The sequence below is a fragment of the Podarcis gaigeae genome, assembly GCF_964106915.1.
Source record: "Podarcis gaigeae genome assembly, chromosome: 4".
Lineage (NCBI taxonomy): Eukaryota > Metazoa > Chordata > Lepidosauria > Squamata > Lacertidae > Podarcis > Podarcis gaigeae.
In genome coordinates this window covers 82867226-82888029 of record NC_139677.1, presented here as the reverse complement: position 1 = coordinate 82888029, position 20804 = coordinate 82867226, and the positions used below count along the sequence as shown (strand labels likewise).

The 20804-nt window shown below is 43.0% G+C and overlaps 1 long non-coding RNA gene across 1 annotated transcript in view; it reads left to right on the top strand.

Annotated features, from left to right (window-relative positions):
- LOC310843940 overlaps nt 1–20804 on the top strand; it is a 70428-nt gene that overhangs the window by 9822 nt on the left and 39802 nt on the right. The window contains exon 2 of the long non-coding RNA XR_014563803.1: nt 13204–13311. This is a non-coding gene — a long non-coding RNA (uncharacterized lncRNA). The remainder of the gene's footprint in view (nt 1–13203; nt 13312–20804) is intronic.

Below are 20804 nucleotides of genomic sequence, written 5' to 3'. Positions count from 1 at the left end.
TAGGTACCGCTCCGGCGGGAAGGTAAACAGCATTTCCGTGCGCTGCTCTGGTTCACCAGAAGCGGCTTAGTCATGCTGGCCACATGACCCGGAAGCTGTACGCCGGCTCCCTCGGCCTATAAAGCGAGATGAGCACCACAACCCCAGAGTCGGTCACGACTGGACCTAATGGTCAGGCGTCCCTTTACCTTTACCTTTAAGGGAAATCACTAATATCAAAGAAGAGAAGGATACTGTTGGATCTTGAAGTTCAAGTTGCTAAAGGCATGTAAGAGCATTAACAATTATCATAGAATTGTAGAGTTGGAAGGGACCCTGAGGGTCATCACGTCCAATACCCTGCAATGCAGGAATCCTGACTAAAACATCCAAGACAGATGGCCATCCAACCTCTGCTCAAAAACCTCCAATGAAGGAGAATCCACAACCTCCCACTTTAATTTGTTCCCTCAACACAAGCCGAGGGAACAAATTACAGATAATGGGATATAACACCCCCAACTTTAAATTAATAAGAATTTGTTTAAATGATGACTTTCTGAAGCACACAACTTTTTAAAAAATGTTTTTATTAAGGATTTTCCTGTTCTGAAGCAACACAAGTTTTTAAGTTCAATCCAAGCTATTAGCACCAGTAAGACTGGGGGAGAAAGAGTTGTACATCCATCCTCACCCCTTGACCCGCTTGTTTTGTTTTTTAATTTTCATTGCATGGGCTCATGTTCATGAGGGCTAAGTTTGACAGCCTGAACAGTGTGCTGACACATGTCAGGTATTTTTTGTCTGCAAATATTTAACCAGATGCAGGCCCTAATTCAGCTTCCCTGTCTCCTAGCATCTGTGCACTGAGCCATCTGCTTTCATGCAAAGCGGTGGTTGTTGTTGTTGTGTGAACTGTCACAGCTAATAGAGTCAAGCAAAAATTCAGACAGATTTCTAAAAGTTTACTAATTAAACTCTGGATTTATCTTGAAAAGTAGTTGAAATTCAAGTAAAAGAAAACAAAAAAGGTCAAATCCTTATTACTACTTCATTAATCATCATCAAATCACATGTTTGTAAAAGAGGAGCATTTCACAACTTGGGAAGAAGGAAATTAGGAGTTTTAAATGGAGACTAGGACTCCAAATAAGCAACAGAATACGCCTTTTGAATAATCAATATTATCCTATATTAATAGTGAAATATGATTTTAATAATCATATTTCAGTCAACACCATTCATAAGTGGATTGTCATCTAAGACCTGCTCTCTATGTGTGTTTTTAAAACTGGTTACTAACTAGGTTTTAAAAGTTCCTGATTTCAGGATTACAACCATTTTATCAAGAAATTGAATATTTATATTGTACATTGTAGTGAGAACGCAAGAGAAAAGAGAAACCCACACTCATTGCTGTGGGTTCTCTGATGCTATGTATTTGATTCATTTAATTCTAAAAGAATTAAAGTAGCTTTGGAAAAAAAAAAACACACACACACACACAAAATGAAAAAAGTCCTGTATTTTTCTTTTGTACTGTTGAATTAATAAAAATTGTACTAATGTTTTCTTCTTTTCTTTCTGTTCTTTTATTTCATGTAGTATGTTTTTGTATTAGCAATGTAAAAGGTTAAAAAAAAGTTCCTGATTTCTAATTGCTATGATCAGACTCCAGAGGAAGATACAGATGAACAATATTTCTTGCACAACAGAAAACCATTTTCATTACTGCAGAGAGCATCACAGTATTTATATACTAAACAATCTACTAAATCTCTTTCATCCCATTTACTCTCCACCTGTCTCTCAGACTGAACAGCCATACTTGTAAGTAACACATAGAGTAATTAGGTAGCATACTAAAATTCAAATGGTTTAACACATTTGCTCTAGGAAGCTTGCCTTTCCTTGGCAATCAGAACATGTTTAATCAGGGGAAGAGGAGAGCAAAACATATGCTAGATTAAGTAAATAAGAGGGAGATGTTATTTGTGCTGAACAAATATTTGCTTTGAATCTCTGGGTAGCAACTGCATCATTTACCATGTTATCTGTTCTAAATAAACTAGGGGAATGCCTGTTGATATGATGAGTCAGGTTTGGAGGAAGGGCATGTATATGGCAGCAAGCATATTGTTGAACAGAACACAGAGATCTTACATTCCTCACTGGGCCCTTGCTACTAGTCACTAGTAACTTGTCACTTCTCACTTTGTTACTTGAAAATAAATAAACAATTATCAGACTTTTAGAAGACATCTGAAGGCAGCCCAATTAAGGGAAGCTTTTAACATTTGATGAATCTTTGTATTTTAATATTCTGCTGGAAGCCGCCCAGAGTGGCTGAGAAAACCCAGCCAGATGGGTGGGGTATAAATAATAAATTATTATTATTATTACTTTTAGTTTTGGCTACAGGACTCTGAGACCTCTCACACCTCCTTCCCAAAGCAAGAGCTTACTAGGCTTTGGAAAGGAGGCAGGAAGGCAAACCCTTGGCTTGGCACCCTGTGCAGGGAAACTGGTCACGCTGCCCCTAAATCCACCTTTGGGACCGGGGGGGGGGGGCTTTGGGAGAGTCCGAGGACTGGACAGAGGTGCCTGGAAGGCTACATTTCACTCCAAGGCCTGAGGTTTGCCACCCTTGAATTAGCATGCACAATCTTTCTGAAGGTGTGCATGGCAGGTGAGATTAAAAAAAAGGGAAGCCCTGTGAAATCCAATCTTTATCTGCAATTGAGGTTACCTATATTTGAAATATAATCAAATATTGAGTGCAATCATTCACTACTAAAATGTATGTTTGTGTGGCAGATAAATTCTGAACAATATGATATTCATTCTTCCAAACAGGAAGCTTTTTTAAAGAAAAAACTCATTGTAGGCTATACAATTTACAATTGACACATTTGAAGCTGGGGTGCGGTGGGAGAAACCTGTCAGAGAGCCAGAATTTAGCAATTAGCACTGAAAGAAAGTTTTTAATAGCTTGGAACAAAGGTCTTGTGTCACAACACAGCTCTACAGCCTGGTGCAGCAGAAAGTGACTTTAAAGATGCAAAACAAAATCCCCTCTTTTAATGGCTGGCTCACTAAAAGAGGCATTTGTGTATATTTGTCTTGCTTAAGAAGTACTGATGTAAAGAGGCACCCAATGGTGAACTGATCAGCCATGACAGTAAAACCCAAGCTAATGAAAAATACTTCCCAATGTTACTGCAGAACTTTAATAGTGTAGTCGGAGGTAAACCCCATTGTGTCCACTGATGCTTACTTTCCAGTAACTGTATTTAGGGCTGCAGCCTTAAAGGACGTCTCTTTGGAAATTGTTGGTAATTTATTTACAGCTTGCAATGTAATGTAAGAACATAAGACGAGGTTGCTGGATCAAGCCATTGGCCCATCTAGCCAAGCATCCTGTTCTCACACTGGTCACCAGATGCTTGTAGGAAGTCTGCAAGCAGGGCATGAGTGCAACAGCACTGTGCCCATCTGCAGTTCCCCGTAACTGGTATTCCGAGGCATAAAAGGGCATTTCTGACCTTGAGAAAAAGTTGGAACCTTCAGCTAGGAGCATAAGTATTTCACAGCGGGGCACCAAGATTGGCGCTTATAACAGAATATGAATACACATCATTCTGCTAGTGTAGCATGGTGAGAAGAACCTTGGGACTATGGGCAGTTGGTATTTTGGAGTGGAATTCAGCAACAAATTCAGGTTGTGCAGTTATAGCCGATTGACAGGTCTTGCACAACAAATCCACTTCCCCCAAAAGATCAGACCTTTTGAAGTAAAGAAAATGACGTGAAAATTTACTGGGAAGTGTGGGATATAAATATTAGCAGTGACCATTTGTCTGCCTGCCTCTGCTTTCTACCACCAAGGCAAGTAGCTAGGCCTGCAACACAGAAACAGCACAAGGCCTCGAACTTTGACAGTTACACTCTGACATCAACAGAGGCCATGAAAATCTTTTTCGAAGCATGAAATTTAGACAGCCCTATACACAGCATTTCTCCACAGATAGGTTTGTAGTTTCCTCTGTGTGTAGTAAAATGACACCCATCCCATCCAGAGGGATTGTTTTCTGTTGCTTCTTGTCCTCCCAAAGGCACCCGTGGGGCTACCTTGAGTGAGCCAACAGCAAAATGAGGGATCAGGTGAATGAGTGTACAAGTCAGTAGCTTCAGAGCTAGTGCTGGGCTATTTGGCACCCATGGGGAGGCTAACCACTTGCACCAATAATGTTCTTCTGGCAACCCTGGGGATAACACTTGTTTTGACGCAACAGCCATGTACCTCCCTGCAAACAAATCAGGACGAATGCTCAATGAACAGGTTCAATGGAAGTGCCCTTATACTAGGCGTACTCAGTTCAAATCCACAAAGCTTACTTGGTGATCCCTGTAAGGTAGCTTAGTATAAGATTTATGCCGGTTGCTTGCCTCTCAAAATGAACCTACTTCAAAGATAAGGCTGTTGTGAAGATAACATTGTGAAGGAACCAACTCCTAGGGGCTGTTGGGGCTTCAGCCCCCACAATAAAATATTTGAGGGGGCTGTGCCTGTGCGAAGTTGACGGGCATTCCTATTCAAATGGTGTGTGTGCACTGTATCATGTGATTAATTATGTGGGGCAGGACTTACCTGCGCCCCCATAATATTTTATTCAGATTGGTACCCCTGACACCAATAGCCTGGGAATTGCGTTCCACTATTACCAGGAGCACAAATCCATAGTGTTCACTTACCAAGATATGCTGCCTATGGCTTTCTCAGTCCATGTGATTCTGCATCACAACTGCACAAGAGAAAAAGCAGATACTGGGCACAGAAGATAGCAGTCTGTGGTCAGTTTTTCAGTTTGCTTTGTATAGGGTACGATGTAAATACCATGCTACTACACTTTTGGGATATTAGTAATGTTCATTAAATATATAGAGATCAGCTGGAGATTAATCTATTAAAACAGTTAGCAACATTGCCAGTGAAAAGGAATGCCACACAGCTGTGGCACCAAGGGGGGGTGGAGTTAACCTTAAAGAGCAACAAACACAGGGCCCCTCCAGAGGACCTTTATTATTCAGCATCCATCCTGATTTACTTGCACAATGCTTATGCGGTGGTTACACTATGTTTGGTACTTATTGAGCATCCATTCCAATTTATTCAGCAAAGAACATTCATCTTGTATTCACCTTGATTTGCTTATAGGAGTTTACACATCTTCGCATTAATCATTCATCCTATGCTTTTCATTCCATTTACCTATCACTTTCCAAACCGCAAAATGTCTGGTTATTTATGGAATGGGAAACAATGGTGGCAGAGGAAGGACACCAAGAACAAAGGGATGTTTCTGACCAAACCACACAGCTCAACATCCAGGGGCAACAAAGTGCAACAGAAGAATAGTTTTTGTATTACCAACGGTATCCTTCCTTGGTTCCCAGGCTTAAACACAACTGTGAAACTTGAGCTTTGCTGCTACAGAGATGCAGGATAAACAATGCCCCATAAATAACAAGGGGAGGGGACCACTATGGGAATGAGCAGATCTGTCAGTTTTGGTTTCTCGCAGTTTCTCTTTCTCATTTTGCCAACCTTAAGTTTCATTTTCCATACTATCACATCAGTTAGCATTTTTTTATGTCCTCATGAATATTTATCAGCACTTTACTGCAAATTTCTTCTAATATGCATTTTTTCTGTTCTATTTTGCCTCATATAAACAATTTTGCAAAGGAACATGCCCTAATATGAAGCATTTTTGTATGTTATTTTCAGCTGTACATAATGCATTTTCAGCACACTTTAGTATATGCATTTTTGTACATATTAGTTAGATGGAGAAATGCATCGCAAAATCTGGAGAAGTGTGAATTTTGAAGGGTGGTTATGTTTCAGCTTGCACCTTGTTTCGAAAAGTGTAAATTACCCCCGTATTTTTCGCTCTATAAGACGCACCAGACCACAAGACGCACCTAGTTTTTGGAGGAGGAAAACAAGAAAAAAAATATTCTGAATCTCAGAAGCCAAAACAGCAAGAGGAATCGCTGCGCAGTGAAAGCAGCAATCCCTCTTGCTGTTCTGGCTTCTGGGATAGCTGTGCAGCCTGCATTCGCTCCTTAAGACGCACACACATTTCCCCTTACTTTTTAGGAGGGAAAAAGTGAGTCTTATAGAGCAAAAAATATGGTAGGTAGGCTCATCTAGAAAACAAGTCTCCTCCACACAGAATGGTCACTTTACAGAGGATGGTACTCTGTTTGAAGGGCTCTGTCCAGTCCAAATCCCATTTAAAGTTTTGTTGTTGTTTAGTCGTTTAGTCGTGTCCGACTCTTTGTGACCCCATGGACCAGAGAACGCCAGGCACCTCTGTCCTCCACTGCCTCCCGCAGTTTGGTCAAACTCATGCTGGTAACCTCGAAAACACTATCCAACCATCTCGTCCTCTGCCGTCCCCTTCTCCTTGTGCCCTACATCTTTCCTAACATCAGGGTCTTCTCCAGGGAGTCTTCTCTTCTCATGAGGTGGCCAAAGTACTGGAGCCTCAGCTTCACAATCTGTCCTTCCAGTGAGCACTCAGGGTTGATTTCCTTCAGTATGGAGAGGTTTGATCTTTTTGCAGTCCATGGGACTCTCAAGAGTCTCCTCCAGCACCATAATTCAAAATTCATTTAAAGTTAAAGAACCACAATTTTAAGCTGGACAGCAGACTGTGCAGGCACACAACCACCAGGAAAGCTCTGTATTACATTCTATTTAAACTGAAGTAATTATTTCTAAATTAGCACCTACAGACATAAATGAATACAAGCTGGTTGTTGTTGTTTCGCAAATCTGCCCCCTCCTTTGCCCTCTCTTTTTTTGATGGTTTAGTGGTCCCCCTTACAACCTGAAGAATTAAAAACCAATCCCTCTTTGTATTCTTAAAAAAAAAAAAAAAATAAAGCAAACGCAGAAAGAGATACTGGGATTATTCTCTTTTTCATTTAACTAGGTCCTGAAAATCAGTTGAAGATTTTGTTTTCCTGAAAATCATTTTGTTTTCCTGAAAATCAGTTGAAGATTTGTTTCCCATTGCACAATAAGATTTCTTACCTTATGGCTACTGATGTTTGTGATGGGTTGTGTCGCTTTCCATCAAAACAGCTTCAAGGTGCTTTTTGTTTTGCAGAGATGGAAGGCGCCAACGTTTTGATTACTTTGTAATGTAAAAAGCACAGAAGAGCAGGTGCTTTGGACTAGCTGGCCTGTGGACATGATAATTAGACATCCCTTTGGTAGCCTAACCCCCTGCACGCCACACAAACAGGCCTCAGCAGGGTTCAAGTAAATTAAAAGCATTCACTAGGCCTTTTCATATATAAATAAATTTTATATATTTTTTCTAAACATTATCCTCTTCCTTTGGGCATTGAATCATTACAATGCAAGATATCTGAGGACAAAGATCTATTCTATTTCCCTTTAATATATATATTGCAGGAGTTGGTCTAGATGACCCTTGGGGTGCCTTTCAACTCTACAATTCTATGTGTATATATTTATTAGCACTGTTACACTGATTTTTTTTATTTTTTGCTATTGTATGTTTTTCTCATGGCTTTTGCTAATTTTGTGCTGCTTTTATATAATGATTCTTTTACTTTTATTATTGTATTTGTATTATATATTTTTCACGTGTGAGATGCCCAGAGGTGACAGATGATTGTGCAGGATAAACATGTCGAAATAAAATAAAACAAACAGGATTCAACAGGGTGGAACGTGAGACTACTGCAGAAGGGCATAAATTGGCAGAAGCCTAAGCAAAATGTAGTCAAAAAAATTGTCACTCAAGCTTTTGTGTGGTTTGTTGTGCAAATGTGGAATTGGAAGATAATGTCTACTCCATTCAGCCCATGTTTACTCTGTGAGATAGCTCCCATCCCAAGTGCATGTGTATGGATTTGGGCTGCTAATGTTTCCCACTGAATCCTCACCTCACAGCCTGTGGTCTGAGCTTAATTGGTTCATGAGTTAACTCTCTGATCACAGAGCAGCATTGCACTTGTAGTGAATCAATCTATGTTCCTACATAGGAACGTAGGGAGCTGTCTTATATCAGCTGTCAGCCCATTGGTCCATTGTATACAATCAGTAGCAGCAGCTCTCCAGAGCTTCATACAAGGGTCTCTCCCAGTCGTACCTGGAGTCTGAAGCTGAGACCGTCTGTGTGCAAAGTAGATGCTCCACCACCAAGCTATGACCCCTTTTCCAATAGTCCATGCCTCAGAACGTGGCCCATCTTGTCCAGCATCCTGTTCTCACAGGGGCCAACCAGATATGTACCTGTGGGAAACCAGCAAAGAGGACCTGAGCATAAGAGCATTCTCCCCTCCTGCCATTTCCAGCAACTGGTATTCAGAAGCATTGGTACCTCTGACCTAGTGACAAGTGCATATGATTGTGGTGGCTGTCTGAAATCTGTTAGTGTTTGAGAGAGGGACTTCCCATCTGTGACCGCTTGTTTCTGTACAACTGTACAACTACAGCTCATGTGCCACAAAATCCTTGTTTGTGGCAACATTATGCAAAGCAGCTAGGTCTTATGGCATTTCAAGAAGCCACAAGTCCTAAATGTCAGGCCCTATCCACAATAGCAAGATTTACGTTCTTCCTAAAATTGTGCTAAAATGAGTGGTTCTCAACCTGTGGGTCCTCAGATGTTGTTGGACTACAGCTCCCATCATCCCTGAGCTCTGGCCTTGCTAGCTAGGGGTGATGGGAGTTGTAGTTCAACAACATCTAGGGACCCACAGGTTGAGAAAGGCTGTGCATAAATGCTTATAACAGTAACTTTTTTTCAAACACACACACCCCAAACTGTTTCCGGTATCAAGCACGTTTTCTAAAACAAAATACCAAATTACTAAATAGAGGTAATATAAAATTTAGCAGGTAACCCTGCCCCACAAACATTTTTGCCCTGCCAGGAAAATCAGCAAGTAGAGAGACTGTCCCTCGCCCCTTCTTCCTCTATCAGAAAAATCTGGCTACATGATCAACCATAGTAGGTTCGCACTGGAGCATAGAGCTTTGAAGACTTAGAAGAGCAAACACTACACAATATCCTTGGAACAATATTGTCACCCAAGCAGAGAGAGGCAATTGCCCCAGATGCCTGGGGGCAGCACTGAAGAGCCCACCCAGCCATATCTCCTTTCCATTAGAGATCAGAGCTGTGTGGCCTGTCATGCTAGCCTCCTGCCCTCAGGTGCACTAAAAGGCACTTAGGTCACATCTACACCATGCATTTCACACACATTTAAAACACATGGCTTCCCCTGCCCCCAGAGAATCCTGAGAACTGCAGTTTGTTAAGGATGCTGGGAATTATAGCTCTGCCATAGGTAAAACTGCAGCTTCCAAGATTCTTCAGGGAAAAGTCATGTACTTTAAACGTTTGGTATGGATGCTTCTCATATTCCATGGCCGAAGCAACATTCAATCACCAGTCCAATCAGTTTCTGCACACATGACATGGTTTGCTTCTGCCTCAGGCAGAACAATGTCTTGGGCAAGCCCTGACAAATCCATGGTGCGGTTCACTGGGAGAGCCCTGACAATGCCCATGTACATTTGACAGGAAGGCCAGCAGAGGACAGGATGGCTGGGATGCAGGGCAAGCATGCACAGTCCCGCTCTCTCAAACATTGTTTGAGAAGCCTAGAACATCTTCTGAGCAGGACCCAGATTCTGCCATCGTACTGCCTAGGAGCAGAAGCGGGTATATCAGGCACAGAGCCCGGCATAGTATTTGCAAGATTGCAAATGGTCCATGGAGACTGGATTAGAAGGAACAAGCTTTGCTTACCAGTGGGCTGCTTGCAAACAACATATTGCACAAAAACGACAGTGGCCAGATCTCTTCCATGATGACTCTGTGACTCTTCTTAGCTTCCTTTTCCCGCTGGTTTCAACCTTAGCTGATCCCACCCCCTCATTCAACCATTTCTAAATCACTTCAGCTCCTGCTCACATTACACACAGTATGGCCACCCCTGTGTCAGGTTTTGTGGGCTTTTCATTTTTGAAAGCTGCCGATTAAACAGCAGAGTCCCCTAAACACAATGCCAATGGCTTCTAAGGAAGGCAGGGGCATGCAAGGGAAAAAATGGTCCCCCATCCTCTTCCCTAATTAGTTAAGCAGGAAGATTGAGCTAAAGGCTGAAAAAAATACGACTTGTAAACTAACAAAGCCAAACAGCTCTTTGGGACCCTCTCGGCCTACTAACAGCTCTGTGGTGATATCCCTTGAAGAGATTGGTTGCGTTTTGGAGGGAAATTCTCTTAACTTTTCCTAAAAGTTTTTCAGAAGTTTTTGAGAGAACCACCTTTTGGTTGTGCCTGTTTGGAAACCTGACAGAAAGTTAACTGAGTGGAGTAAAGTTTGAGGCCCGGGCCATTTCAAAGGCCTCCGTTGCCACAGCAACCAGCCCCCTCCCCCACCCAGCACCACCAGGGCTCCTTGCCATGTGAGCTTTGCTTTTAACGGCTTGGAGGGGTGCTCACGTTACCACCACCAGAGCTCACAGTCCTTTGTACACACTGTCTGTCACTGGTCTGGTGAATTTCTTGCATCACCAAGGCTTCTTGTGCCATTGCATGCAAATGATGCCTCTTGGGAAAAGAAAGTACCCCTAAAGGGGACACACATTACAAAACCAGCATCCTGAAAAGTCAAAAAGGCATACCTACCTCTGGGAGGATCCTTCATGCTACAAAGCTGATGATGAGCCTTAAAGCGACAGGGAGGAAAAGAGACGGACCTCTGCAAGAGGCAAGGCAAATCCACAGAACACAACAGGGATGGGCTACTAGTTTGCCTCTCCTACTTTTTGAAATCTACATCCTCTGAGTGTTGCACAAAAACCTCAGGAGGGACCTGGTCCCCCCGCCCTCCAAAACAGATTCTGGTGGGAGTGCCCCAAAACCAGATTCAAACTTGCCGGCCTAGCACACTCTAAAGCCAACGCCATTAACTACAGAATTTAGAAAAGAGAAACAGAAGCAAATAATAATAATAATAATAATAATAATAATAATAATAATAATAATAATTTATTATTTGTACCCCGCCCATCTGGCTGGGTTTCCCCAGCCACTCTGGGCGGCTGGCTTCCAACAGAGATGAAAAATACACTAAAATGTCACATATTAAAAACTTCCCTGAACAGGGCTGCCTTCAGATGTCTTCTGAATGTCAGGTAGTTGTTTATCGCTTTGACATCTGATGGGAGGGCATTCCACAGGGCGGGCGCCACTACCGAGAAGGCCCTCTGCCTGGTTCCCTGTAACTTGGCCTCTCGCAGTGAGGGAACCGCCAGAAGGCCCTCGGAACTGGACCTCAGTGTCCGGGCAGAACGATGGGGGAGGAGACGCTCCTTCAGATATACTGGACCGAGGCCATTTAGGGCTTTAAAGGTCAGCACCAACACTTTGAATTGTGCTCGGAAACGTACTGGGAGCCAATGTAGGTCTTTCAAGACCGGTGTTATATGGTCTCGGCGGCCGCTCCCAGTCACCAGTCTAGCTGCCGCATTCTGGATTAGTTGTAGTTTCCGGGTCACCTTCAAAGGTAGCCCCACGTAGAGCGCATTGCAGTAGTCCAAGCGGGAGATAACCAGAGCATGTACCACTCTGGCGAGACAGTCTGCAGGCAGATAGGGTCTCAGCCTACGTACCAGATGGAGCTGGTAAACAGCTGCCCTGGATACAGATTTGACCTGTGCCTCCATGGACAGCTGTGAGTCCAAAATGACTCCCAGGCTGCGCACCTGGTCCTTCAGGGGCACAGTTACCCCATTCAGGACCAGGGAATCCTCCACACCTGCCCGCCTCCTGTCCCCCAAAAACAGTACTTCTGTCTTGTCAGGATTCAACCTCAATCTGTTAGCCGCCATCCATCCTCCAACCGCCTCCAGACACTCACACAGGACCTTCACCGCCTTCACTGGTTCTGATTTAAAAGAGAGGTAGAGCTGGGTATCATCTGCATACTGATGAACACCCAGCCCAAACCTCCTGATGATCTCTCCCAGTGGCTGCATGTAAATGTTGAAAAGCATGGGGGAGAGGACAGAACCCTGGGGCACCCCACAGGTGAGAGCCCAGGGGTCTGAACACTCATCCCCCACCACCACTTTCTGAACACGGCCCAGGAGGAAGGAGCGGAACCACTGTATGACAGTGCCCCCAGCTCCCAGCCCCTCAAGACGGTCCAGAAGGATGTAATGGCAAACTGAAATCCTGATTCCCCTCCCCTTTTCTCTTGCCCTTCCTATTCTGAGCCAATACCAATGCATTGAAAAGGTGGAGCTTGCCTTTTATTCCCATTAATCGCCTAACAATAAGAAATCAGAGAGAGGTTTAGAATTTAAAAAGATGGAGGCTTTTGAGAGACACTGTCAACGATCATGCTGAACAGAGAAAGCAAGGTCTTGGATCTCTTTATCTAAGTAACCAACATTGGTGGCTGGCAGGAAAATAAAGCTGGCTAACTGCTGCATGTCCTCAGTTTTTACAAGTGTGAGCAATTTATCTTAATGTTCAAAGACCAAAAGATAAGCTTTCCCTGCCCCCCCCAACTGTGCTTGCATCATATACACAAGGGGTTGCTAATGCTGTGTCCAAATGTTGGCTCATCCCTGGTGCTTCAGAGGTTGCTGGAATGCCAACTTCCTTCAACCCCAGCCACATGACCGTTGACTAACTGGAGTCACTCCACCAAAAGCCTAAAGCTCCAATGATGAGCCACTCCAGACATATACCAACATACATATGGTGGATTGCAATAGCAGCTCCCCTCCCTATACAAGTCTTTAAGGCTAGGATGGGAGGTCTGTAGCCTTTGATGTGACTTTGATTCCTGTCAGCTCCAGCCAGCAATGCCAATAGAGGGAATGGGGCTTGTAGTCCAGCAACATCTGGAGGGCACTAGGAGTAATGGTTAGAGTGCTGGACTATGACGTAGGAGACCAGGGTTCAAACCCCCACTCAGCCTTGATGGTGACCTTGGGCCAGCAACCATCTCTTAGCCTAACCTACCTCACAAGGTTGTTGTGAGGAGGAAATGGGGAGGAAGAAAAAACATATACACCACCTTGAGATCCTTGGAAAATAAAGGTGGCATATAAAGGAAAGGAAATAAACAAATATGCCATTATTTACAGATGACAGACCTCGATTAAAAATAACCATGAGAAGGGAAAGCAGGGGCTTTGAAGTGATCAATCAGCACTGGGCACTTGGGCAAGCTGGTTACTGTATTTTCCACCATGGTGAGACATATGGTTTTCTATTTCTGATTATATTCTTTTATTTGCTGTGCTTTTTGTTTTATTGCATATTTTAATTGAGAATGTTTTAATGCCCCAATGGAATGCTATTGTGCATTTTTATTATTGGTCAAATAGTTCTAAACAGCTTAGAAGCTATTTTGGCATATAGGGGGTTCTATAAATTAATAAGAGATAAGAATTGTTTACATTAGAGTAATTGGTTGAAATGCAATTGTCATACTCAAAATTAACACTTGTTGCTTAAGTTAATTGATTTCAGTCAACTCTCAGTATGACTAATTGGGGCATCAACTATTATTTCTAAATTTGCAACTCTCTATATAAATTAGTATATTCTATGCAAATATGTGTCCTTTTTTTAGTGGTGTAGACAGTGCTTTTTCTCTTAAAAATGTTTAGGGGTACTCTCATTTTCCTACTCATATTGAAATACTGCCCCTCAATGAGGCCAAACTTAGATTCACAAAATGTTTAAGGGTATACGTACCCCTGCGTCCCCCCAGAAAAAAAACACTGGGTGTAGATAAATGCAGTTAGCAACAACTTGGTAGAGAAGTATTAAAAGCCACAAAGCACTCTGCTAGACAAACAGGGAAACAAGAAATATGACTGCTTTAATATGTTTTGTATCAGCTTGACTCAATAGTAAAGGGTCCCAGAAACACTGGCTGCTGTCCATATAAAAACCGCAACCTGCTTAAGAACAACTGAACTGTAGTAAGGAGAATAAAAGCCAGGAGGTTTGTTTGAGGTCTCCTCAGACTGCACCTCCTTTATTGAGTATGTTCTGCTCTGCTCATTGTCCTCGCTTTGTTGCATCCACTCTGCTTATTCTGTTTCTCCTTGTGTGTTCCCGAAAAGAAAAAGAAGAAAAAGTGGGGGTGGAGAGAGACAATGCAGTGAATGTCTTGGAGAGAGAGGTCGAGCCTTCTTAAGCAGCTGAAGCCTGAGAGATTTTCTCTTTGATTCCCAACTGGGGCACAAAAGCATCAGACTGCTCCCTCTTCCAATGACACTCCCACTGGCACTTTCACACTCTGCGAAACAAAACCAAAGAAATAAAAGGCTGTGGTGAAATAGCCAGTTGTTTAGTTTAGGGTTGGCGACTTCTAGCCTTTTTGCATCTTGAGATTCATTTATATGCTTACACTCAACCCATGCTTCCAAGCAGTGATAGGTTCCAAGGGTGCACTAGGAATAAGGGAGAAATTTACTGTCGTTTGCATTGTAATGAGAACCTCTGTCATTTGCAGTTTCCAAAACAATATACAAACAGATTTACCCTTCAGAAGTCATACTTCTCCAAAACTTGCAGTGCAATTCTCCACCCCCTGCCAAAAGTGTACAAAAAAGTGTATATGCTGAGAAAATGTGCCTAAACATTAATATATTGGTGAAAATATCAAAATACATTGTATTAGGGGAAATTCTTTGCAATGTGTGCTAAAATACAGACAAATTTTCATGTGGTTTTTTGTGGGTTTTTTAAAGTCACAAACTGCTGTGGAAATGTGGTGAACCAAACTTTACATTGGAAAAACAAACTCAGAAAAGTCAAAATGGGATTGAAGGGTGCACAGTTGCTGTGTCCCCAAACTACCCTCCATGAACGGCCTTGCAAGGCTCGGGAGGGTGCAACAGCCACACGCCCCTCAGGTGCATGGCCTGCCATGTCCCCACAACACATCCCCCCAGCAGCCTTGCAAGGCTGGAATCCGGGCAGAGTGCTGCCACCTGGAGCCCAGCCAGTTGACAGCACTTGGGTCTGAAGCAAGTGTCCCCATGCCAGCACCCCCAGCATGGACCAACCCATGGTCCTTTCCACGAACATTGGTTCCTCCAATGCTGGGAGAGGAGCACTGGGACAGGCCTGTGGGGGGACGCCTGCCTCACACCCCTCCAAAATCCATGCCCAGCACCATGGCCCCTTCTGGCACCCCCCTTACTACACCACTGGCTGGGATTGGTGGTGAAGCGCTCTCCCCACTAACCACTACAGTTTGTGGTTGGTTTGCAGTGTTTCCCGAAGTCAAGGTTTGGTTTAGCATGTTTCGTGAACTAGCTCAATGTGGCTTAGTTCCGAGACGAGCACAGTCTTGAGAGGATGAAAAGTCACTAAATAAGAAGTTCGATTTTTCTCAGGTTAACACTGCTCCTTAAAACACAGAGTGACTTGCAGCACAGGACAGCCCTGGGGACACAACCGTTCAGCTCATCCATTGCAAAACCAACACAGGCAGCTAATTCACTGCCTACCTCTTGAAAGGGACTTGAGGCTTTGAAGCTGGCGTCACCTGTCCACGATGTTGACAGCCATTCATCTGAGCCCACGGAACCACTTTGAAGTCTTCTTGTGCCTCTGTTCACAAAAAAGCCCTTGTAGAGGAAAGAGAAGGGATCACAAAACGTGTTTTCTGTGGGTGTCCACATAAATATTTAACAGCAGTGCTCATTTCTTACCCCTTTATATTTCAGTTTGCTAACCAATATCCATCCCATCATCTAGGAATAGAAGCATTTTGACAGGATGTTGCCCCGGTTTTGTTGCTGCAGGTTGTTCTACTTAAGCTGTGTTTGTGTGTGATATTTGTTTTCAGATAGCTGGTACCGTCACTCTTTGCTAAGTAAAGTGCTATAAATACATAGAACCCTAATGAAACATTCATAAGTATATAGCTGTTTTGATAATAATACCTGTTAGGAAAGCAAGATATGGTGAAACTCTACAGTTTTTTTTTAAACAACACAAATCCAGCCAGAGTTATGAAGGTGTTTGGTGATGGAACCTCATTGCTATCACTCCAGCCAGGAAATCTGTGCTGGCATTCATTCTGGCACAACTTGTGCCACTAAGGTTCTTTGCAGTCCAAGCCTATACAGTATCTTGACTCAGAAAACCCAAGGATTTCATTTATAGAGTCCCAGTCTCTGTAGCACTGCTACCAAAGGACCTTCAAGTCAGGAGCTTGCTAAAGCAAAATATTTTGGCAGCTAAAGAAGGCAAAAGAGAAACATTTCGCTTCACGACTTTAATATCTGTTATGTAAGTCACTGTAATAAATGTGTAGTTTTAGTGATTAACTACATCCTTCCATGATCTAGAGCAAACTTTTTCTCACTCTTTCCAAAAACACATTAAACTACAATATCAGACTGTCAAAACTACACAAATACAGTGATACCTTGGTTTACAGCCATAATCCGTTCTGGAGGTCCGGTTGTAAACCAAAACAGGTTGCAACCCAAGGCGTGCTTGTACCAATGGGGCCTAAAAAAAAAATAATTGGTTGTAATCCAAAAAAAAATAATGGGTTGCAAATCCAAAAAAGGGGGGACACACTTCAGGGTTTGACATGGTTGTAATCCAAAACGGTTGTAGTCCAAAACGGTTGCAAACCAAGGTACCACTATATACAGTAGTATGTAGAATGCATTCATCTGAACAGAGTCATATTTTACCAACAATATATACTTATATCCGTTCTTCCAAAAGTCAAGGGCATTGTTCACTCATATTTTTTAAAAATTTCTTTTTGTATTCCATCTCTCAGTATAACATCACTTAACTTGGCTAACTGTCCTATATGCCATAATTTACTTATTTTCACACATTAAAATTTTCCCAGTTCTTAGCTATAACCAGCTTGGCAGCTGTTAGAAATCATTGCAGGATATTCTTTCATTTTAATGACAATACTTTTGAGCTCATCACACACACACCAATGCCACAGAACAGCACTCTTTCAGGGCCTTTTGGGGGTCAGGATGGGGCCCCCAATGTTTCTTTTATACTAGTGCCAGTGATATCTCCCCATAATGGGATCGGAATAGTTTTGCATCAATGTTGTAGCCGTGCAGTGGACATTTCAGGTGTGGGGAAGAAGCCGTTCTGCTCCCCGACAGGGAATGCCAGTAAAAATAAAAAGAATTACAGCCTAGGTGTGCTTCAGGGCCTCAAATGCAACAAAGAAAGAATCCTCCCCCTTTGCAAGCCAAAATTTCAAAAGCATCCCAGGGTCACTCAAATTTTCTAGATATGATCACAACAGGGTAATGAATGCAGGATTTATGCTTGAACAAAGAGGCTACTCTACACATAGGAAACGTTATTATTCTGAGAAAAGGGGGTGTTTCACTTTCCATGTTTCTTTTTATGGCTTAGATCCAGCCCCATGTTATGAACCTTTCAACATTACTCCATACAAGACAATACTCCACTTGTAGAAAGATGTCCGTGTAGCTCTCCTCCTATGAATTAAGAATTTCCTCTTATTTCTCTCTCTCTTCCTTAGTGACTGAACTGCACATGGAAGCCTTATTAACAGAATGCAGCCACACCGAGCTGTCTCTGTACCAGCAGCCACTGATTTATTGTCCATACAGTTTTATTATTGACAGCAACCTTGCCCGGACCTGCTGCCCTCCAGATGTTATTTTATTCCAGCTCCCACCATCCCTGACCACTGACCTTGATGGCTGGGGGGTGATGGGAGCTGGACTTCAGCAATATCTGGGAGGCACCAGGCAGAGGGAAAGCTGATCCAGACCATATTTTGCTTTCCACCTTTATTACTATCCCACTAATACCTCCATCTGATAGACATGGAGCAGGGGATAAGATACAGTTCATGGTCATATGTAAGGAATATATGGCAGAAGTAGCAGTGGCGTGTTTGGGAGGATACTTGGGCAAGATACTCTCCATATATGTATGCTTTCAATCACTGTTTGAGCAGATTGAATAAGATGAGGGTAGGTCCCCTTCATGGATCACTGCCTTGCCATGGCGAAGGGGCTTGAAGAACTCAGAGAAGCTATGAACTATGCCGAGCAGGGCACCCAAGATGAACAGGTCATAGTGGAGAGTTTTGACCAAACGTGATCCACCTGGAGGAGGAACCGGCAAGCCACTCCAGTATCCCTGCCAAGAAAACTCCATGGACAAAGACAACAGAGACATCACCTTGCCAACAAAGGTCCGTATAGTAAAAGCTATGGTTTTCCCAGTAGTGATGTATGGAAGTGAGAGCTGGACCATAAAGAAGGCTGATCGCCGAAGAATTGATGCTTTTGAATTATGGTGCTGGAGGAGACTCTTGAGAGTCCCATGGACTGCAAGAAGAACAAACCGATCCATTCTTAAGGAAATCAGCCCTGAGTGCTCACTGGAAGGACAGATTGTGAAGCTGAGGCTCCAATACTTTGGCCACCTCATGAGAAGAGAAGACTCCCTGGAAAAGACCCTGATGTTGGGAAAGATGGAGGGCACAAGGAGAAGGGGACGACAGAGGACGAGATGCGAAATGATATATAATGAAATGAAAAAGGTATTTAAATATACCTTCTTGAAGAAACCAAAGGCCTTTCTCCTGGGTATGGTCGGCCAGTTGGTGCCAAAGAAGGATAGAACATTCTTTATGTATGCTACAACAGCAGCAAGAATACTCACCGCAAAGTATTGGAAGACACAAGATCTACCCACCTTGAAGAATGGCAGATGAAGGTGATAGACTATATGGGACTGGCAGAAATGACTGGCAGAATCCGAGACCAGGGAAGAGAGACAGCGGAAGAAGATTGGAAGAAATTTAAGGACTATCTTAAGAAACATTGCAAAATTAATGAATGTTAGAATGACGTTGGTTTAGAAATTATGTGGTTTCCAGCTGTAATGGTTAAGTAAAAAGAAAAGAAAGGCTAAAAATTAAATGAAAAATAAGGGAGAGGATTAGCTGAATTAATAATTAGAAATTGGAATACAATAGTAATTCCAATTTCCTAACCCTAACCCCCAGATGTTGCGCCCAGTGCGGCCGGCCCCCCCCCTGCACCCCCCACGCTACGCCACTGGATGAACTTGAAATTGCTCATAATACCACCCTGAACTAATTCATTCCAAATACTGGAAGTCATACTGCCGTGCCACACTGACAATATTTCTGAGAATGCAGTTTTTCTAACACATACATCAGGTAAACAATGTGGTTTGGCTCTTAACTAGACTTCTGATGGAAGAAGCATCCCATGAGCAAAGCTCCACTCACGGAGTGTTCCCATCAGTAAAAGGGGAGAAGGGGACGTTTACTGATTTATTCTTGTGCCAAGCAGAAAACAACAACAACAACTTTATTATTTATACCCCGCCCATCAGGGATATCCAGTAGACCAGCTTGAGGGTTAGCAATGGATATTAGCAAAAATTACCTCTCCCCTGCCTTCTGCTAGCGGGATCCTCTTCTGCATCTTGTTCCCAGCCATTAAAGGAAGGAGCCCTGCCATTCATAGCTGCCTAGTTAGGATCCAAGCCTATGTGTTCTGAGATGTGCTAGAAATAAAAGTAGCAATGAAGTACGCACAGGTGGTAGGTAGCGTGACAAAATTTGCAGAAAAAGCAAAGGAAAAGAACAGCAGTCACATTTGTTGCTCCCTAACCTCCATTTGCCTTATGGAAAAATCAGAGGACGCCCTCATAACCTTTGTTTTTCTAGCCTGGTTAAACAAAATGTGATTAGACACATCTATTCAGCAGTCCTAACCAGACTGACAAGACTCTGATGAATGAGAATGGCCTCAAGCATAGCACCCTTTCTTTTCATTGTCTGTGACTTCCCACATAAGCTGTCTTTCATGCCCTAATTCTCTATGCCGGCCCACAAGCATTTTGGGCTGGAGTATTTTGACAAGTTAATGAAATTTGTTGTGCACTGGGGTAACCTGGACCTAGCTGACACCACCCACCAAATTATACAATGCTGTCAATGTCACCCCTTTGGCAGGGTCTGATGGTCGTGCTACGCGGATGGAGTAATTTTGGCCTTACACAGACATTTCACCAGTTTGATTACTTTCGTGTGACTCTTTCTGTTGGTCTTTTATTCTCGCTTTTCCCAGGACATGAATGACCTAGACCATTTAACAAATCGTGGAACACAAAACAAATCTACATTTCATTTAGCAAGTTCACTTCTTCATGATGACAGGAGCTGAATGATTCTGGGAGATCTTAAGAGGATGCTTGTTGTTGTTGTTGTTGTTGTTGTTGTTGTTGTTGTTGTTGTTGTTGTTGTTGTTTTAATTCCCCATTCCTTGTTCTGAGCAGGAGTCAACTGAACTGACAGCTGAATTTCAGAGCAATGAGACAGTGTCTTCCATTGCACATGAATGCAGGGCAGGCTGAGTGGATGATACTCCGTCACCCAACACATTACCACCCCTCGCCCAACACCACATGTCTCAGCACCACTGAAACAGAAGCTGCAATGCAGCATGGGGGTAACAGCACGTATCATGTGAGCTGAGAAATGCAATAAATGCCTCCTCAAATACATGGCTTGGGCTGGCTGTATTTCTGGCATGCCACTCATTTAGGGGCCATTTCCAATGTCACTATCTGTCATTCTTTGGAAGAAGGCAGCTAGCAAGTACAGACAGCCACTGCCTCTGGCCAGTAACAAGCAAGTACCACTGGGGCA